The 6,000-nt window shown below is 43.5% G+C and overlaps 1 protein-coding gene across 2 annotated transcripts in view; it reads right to left on the bottom strand.

Moving 5' to 3' along the window:
• Nucleotides 1–1,197, bottom strand: part of myo1hb (myosin IHb) — a 13,187-nt gene extending 11,990 nt beyond the window's left edge. For both annotated transcript variants that reach the window (XM_080530169.1, XM_080530168.1), the window contains exon 1: nucleotides 1,192–1,197. The gene's annotated coding sequence lies outside the window, so the exon portion shown is untranslated. The remainder of the gene's footprint in view (nucleotides 1–1,191) is intronic.
• Between the last annotated feature and the right edge of the window lie 4,803 nt (nucleotides 1,198–6,000).

The following is a 6,000-nucleotide window of genomic DNA, read 5'->3' as shown; positions in this document are numbered from 1 at the left end:
ACACACGCACACATAAAATAAACAGCCCCATTCCATACACACAGAGGCCATCTCCCCAAAACCAGTTTGTTTCCTCTCAATCTGTCGGCCTCTCTATTCACTTGCAGTCAGTGTGGCTGGTGGCCTTGGCCACATCCTCTCAGCACATGAATGATGTGAGTACAGGCATCCCTATCTAATCTGCTCCTATGCTCCTCACTGAGCAATCAGTCTCTTGTCACCGTCATAGAGGATACATTCCCCTGCCCCCTGTGTGACACAAACACACATACAATACGACAGTGCAGACTCCAGCAGTTGCTAGACACCAACACACTGGCCTCAACTGCATGGTCAAAATGCAGGCCATAATGAAATGAACCTGTCACCTCCAATCAAAATAGTAACTCACTGCTACTGTAAACCCAAGGTTGATATACTGATTTTAATTATTTGAAATGAGCAGACTCATATCAAAAGAAAAGCAAAGGGAATGTGTTTCAGTATTGTAATATTACTATTGAAAACAATACTGCTGTGTTGTTACAGTATCACACTAGAAGATATTTCTACTGACAATAAGTACGATTACAGCTGAAGTATGGCTGCTGTGACAGCAGCTGATGAAAGTGGGAACAAGTCGGCAACTGACCAAATGTTCAGGGGGGGTTTTCTGAGTTTTATTCAGAAAAATGTGTGAGTAATCCCCACTACTACCTAGTTAGTGTAGAGTAGTGGGGATTACTCACCGAATCCATTGAATTGCAATGTTTTGGCTTGACTAGGGAGTGTGTCATTGATATTCAACAACGTTGATATTTATTTAAATTTCTCAGAATAAAAGTCTGAACATTTTTATTTGGTTCTCGACTTGTTCCCGTTTTCACCAGCTGCCGTCACAAATGTGCTCTGGTGTTTCTAGTAACATTATATCAGTCAGCTCAATTAACCTTAATTACAGTTCTATGACAGCACCACCCTGTTCAGAATGCTTCACTGGTTTGGCTCTCAACACTGCCAATGTTCACCCACAGCCAACGTTCCATGTTATCGTAATAGATACTCACAATTTCCATGTTGACAGCAATTGTAAACTGTTAATACACTAATGCACGGTATGAAATCATGTAAAATACTGTACTGTGTAGCCTAATGTTCTGTATTACGGAAAAATACAAAGAAGCTTGCATGAGTAAATGTCCAATGCCCTACCTTGAAAGAGAATATCTTCTGTCTCAGACTGAGTGCTCAAATCCCCTTTTGTACTTACATCTGGGTTTATTTAAGGGAAAGGACAGTATGGCAGGAAGCATTGACATATTGCCCCCACCATTTCCACCGATAGGAAACCATCAATAATGTGGAAAGTGGGCGACAAAGGAAGCAGAAGTGATAGTACAGTAAGTGTGTGTGTGCGTGTGTGTGTGTGTGTGTGTGTGTGTGTGTGTGTGTGTGTGTGTGTGTGTGTGTGTGTGTGTGTGTGTGTAGACCTAGAATTGAATATAATTGTCAGCATTCTTATTAGTGACATTCAGACAATGACTTTTCTATGCTCACTCTCTGAAAATCCCTTCAAGACCAAATGACCCTCTTCTAGTCCTGCTCAGCAAAACAGTGTAGATAGCTATCCCCCTCTGGAGTCCTATTTTAGGGGAAACAGGGCTATTTTCAACCCAACTCACAGGAAAGCTCTACCAGCTCCAGTTACCGGGTAGAAGATGGGCCAAGGACACCAACACACAACGCAATTCATCACTTCTTTTATTGTTTTAATCTTACTTTCCTGATGCCATTTCCCTAGGGAAAAGATTAATGACAAAAACACACACATACACACACACACACACACACACACACACACACACACACACACACTTTCAAACAAAAGTTCCTAAACTGGTAAGCAAAAATACAATCGCGTATAGCAGCAAATGACACTGTGTAATCAATTACAAGGACGTTTTTGAGAACAACATACTTGGTACTGTACATACTGTCCAGATAGAAATATATACAGCATTTGTAAACATAGGGGGCATTAAAACAGGCCCACACCCAGACCACCATGTCTCCAGCAAACACAGGGCTGTGAAAACCATTGAAATATGGTCAAAACATTAGCCCTCCAGGATGTATACTTGGCATGTAGGAGTGCAGGCAAAAAACTCTACAACCCACTCCTCTCTCAAAAGACAAAAAGACCTCCTGGCACAACAACATGTCATAGCTTCTATACTGTAGCTGCCAGCTCCCAAACATCATCATCCTATAACTTTAATCATTAAACATAATCATTCTATAACTTTCTCACTGTGACAGAAACCAAAAAAAGGCTTTTTCAATTTTCTCTGAATTTGCGAACAACATAAAAACGTATCAAGTTAATACAATACCCCTCCTTTCTCAATTGCATGTGAAAAGCATTTTTGTTCTGTGAGTAAGACGAAGGGGGAAACGTTTTTAAAGAGCAGTCTACAATCCATTACACACATACACCCAGTGTATCCATTCAGTAATTATTCATTAGAAAACATTTAACGTCACAGTCAATTTCACACTGGGCAGTCATGACACAATAGAGATTTGACCTATTTAGTGGAAGGAGGGCATTGCAATGGGGAAGAACGGAGCAAAAGGAGCAGCAACAGGGGGTAAGGGATGGTATTTGTGTAATTTGAGAGCCCAAAATGCAATGCACACACACACACATTCAAGAAACAGACTCAAGATGGAGTAAAGCTTATGTTTAGCTTTCATATTCACTAACCCAGTTATCGACATGATCTATCTAATGAGCTAGCTAATTTATATTTCATTTCTCACACCCGGGGATTTTCTGGGAAGGGAGGGTTACTGGGTTAGGAGAGGGGGGGTGATTCCCTCCACCTTTGAGCTATTCTTTATTTCACACTCCCCATCACCATCCCTCCCACCCATCTCCCAGCCCATCATCACATTAAACCAATGAGACAGGTGAACAATATCATTGAAGGCGCCCCATTTGAGATGTCAGAATCAATCTCACAATACACAGAATGGGGCAATGAGGATAAACCCCCTATTCTCCCCTCCTTAGTACAAACATGGGAACTTGAGCCATGTTATGCTTACCTCTTTCTCTGTGTGTGTGTGTGTGTGTGTGTGTGTGTGTGTGTGTGTGTGTGTGTGTGTGTGTGTGTGTGTGTGCGTGTGTGTGTGTGTGTGTGTGTGTGTCTGTGCGTGCACAAGTATTTTTGTGTGTGTTTGTGTTTGTGTATGGAAATAGAGAGAAAGAGAGAGAGAGAGAAAGAGGGAGAGAGAGAGAGAGAGAGAGAGAGAGAGAGAGAGAGAGAGAGAGAGAGAGAGAGAGAGAGAGAGAGAGAGAGAGATTCTATTTACGTCTGACACATTTTCCATTTTCAATTGCAGACAACAGACCATCACATTACAGGCTGTTTTTCTGCCACAGGCTGTTCTCTGACACCACAAAGTTGATAATATCTTAAAAATTTCTCTGATGGGAGGAATACATAAACCTGTAAACTCATTTTGCAGTATTAAAATAGTTCTTACTGCACGTCTAATCGTCGTTGCCTAGATTCCTTTCAGCGAGTGCTCAGAACAAACTGATGATCCTCTACAGGACCTAGTGGACCCAGCAGAGACCATTGCTTTGAGTGACAGGGCTGCATGCCAGGCCTGGCTCTGGCAATCTGCCCATGTGTTAGCATAATATGGGCAGACTGGTGGCACGCCTCAGAGCGGAGGGCAGAGATTGTGGGGCAGCCATTCAGAAGGAATATGAGCTGAGGAGATCACTCCCCAGATGAGAAAATAACACCAGACCGTCATGAGATAGACAGGCAATCTGGCAAAAGGACAAGGCCTAGAAACGTAGCTACTTACTTATCACGAGATGGGCAATCTGGCAAAAGGACATGGCCTAGAAATAGTTCCTATTAGCTACGTAACTATACAACCTAACTACACACTCTTATTGTAGGGAACAGTGTCACCTAATGGTGGGTGAATACAAGAGGAGAGGAAATTCAGAGGTCGATAGGAGTTGAAAGAGAAGACGGGGTGGGAATGTAGAGAGGAGACGATACACACAGACAGACAGACAGACAGACAGACAGAGGAAGATGGAGATGTGGAGAGTGAGGGATAGAAAGACACTAACAAATATGGAAAATGAGCAACTAGACACCTACAATTAATGGCATGCTAAAGCGGAACTGGAAAGTCTATCTGACCAAGCGGCCATCACCCGAGAGGCCACCCCATTGTCCCGGTCTCTCCACGATGGCACGGGATCCTGTTACTCACTCGCAAAGTGGCCGTTAGGCTCCTGAAAGAGATAGCACCCCTCGTGGGCCCCTGACTGACACGACAAGTCACCCAGGGCAACACACATTTGGTTTATAGGGGGATATAGGTGTCTGGAGAAACCTGAGTGTCACAAGCCTACAGTACATGATCACCTCACACAACTCCTCACGTACACTGCTGTACTGTACTGTGTAGTAATACTGTCATAACATGATATGGAAGCAACATACATTACAGTAGACTGGATTCACTACGATAAACTCAGGTTTGACTGTTATCAATAAAAGTGGGAGGAAGAAATCCGCAATCTCCGAAAATAAAGCCAGGTTTTGTAAACGTGCTGTACTGTCAAACAAGAGGAAGACATGCGCATACACACAAGGCGTCATTACCTCAGTCATCTCCAAAGCCATGTGAGTCATGGTTGATGATGGTTGATAGTCTTGTGATGGACCAGACAAAATGTGTTGATTTAATCCAAACTTGTTGTATTATTCAACAACGGTCCCTGGGTAGCCTGTGCAGTAGGGGCGGACACTCGTCCCGGGCTGTTCTAGCAGTCGAGGAGCTCTCCCATACTAGCCGCCCCGACTTAGACGCAGGTGTATCCCTCTGATCCTATCACCTCTGGTCACACTGCTATCCCCGGTGTCGCTCTGATCTCACTCTGTCTCTGACACACATGCTCTCTTAAGGAACTGGGCTGGTTCTGGGGACCAGGGCAGATAGGTGGTGGGGTGGAGCGTGTGGAGGAGCGGAGGGGCGGAGGGCAGGGACTCAGTACGGAATAATACTTCCTGCTGGACCAGCGCTCCCGTGCTGACCGTAATGAGACAGCAATGACCTCCTTTGACACAGTTAATCATTCATGAAGCCCCTCCACGGACCCACACCTGTATGTATGTGTGTGTGTGTGTGTGTGTGTGTGTGTGTGTGTGTGTGTGTGTGCGCGTGTGTGTGTGTGTGTGTGTGTGTGTGTGTGTGTGTGTGTGGTTGTGCGTGTGCATACGTACGTGCATGCTTGCGTGCATGTGTGTGTGTATGTAACACAAGGTAGAAACTCCATCCGCCTGAACCCCCTCCTCATCCTTGCACAAAATTACAGTGCAGGTATTGTATTACTGATCTTTGATTAGGCAGATACATTTCGGACTAATTAAAAACCGCTCATCATTGCCATTGCCAGGCTACAGTATCAGGCCTGCATGGGATTAACCTATCCCATTGACAACTAATACAACTGACGTGTTGTGTCGTATATTGGTCATGACAGAAAATGGTATGGTACTGCATTGTCTAATTCCAAACATTGTATAAACGTATGTGATGTGATGCTCACTGTCTTGTGCCAACCATAGAGAGACAAAAATGAAAAATAACTGTGGAACAATGTTGAAACCAAACGTTGCACAGTAGAATGTGTTAACACATTCATCATACCATGTTGGTTTATGGTTGCCATTTGATGGTCATCATCCAACATTGCTACACTGTGTATTAGGGGTTGAAAATGTGTTCTTAAAATTGGCAGTTGACGGTCAGCATCAGACCTTTTGACAGTTAAAAAAATAAAATAATTGACGGTCACACAAAATTGTGACAAGGTTGTATGTGGACTGTAAAGGGATGTTTTCTTCATGTCATTATTTGACAGTCATTATCTAACACTGAAACATGGTTGCCCATTGATTTCTAACTATTAATAAATAA

Source organism: Nansenia antarctica (assembly GCF_963989245.1).
Source record: "Nansenia antarctica genome assembly, chromosome: 4".
Classification (NCBI taxonomy): domain Eukaryota; kingdom Metazoa; phylum Chordata; class Actinopteri; order Argentiniformes; family Microstomatidae; genus Nansenia; species Nansenia antarctica.
Note: the sequence above shows the minus strand (reverse complement) of the source record. Positions and strands in the feature narration are given on the sequence as shown.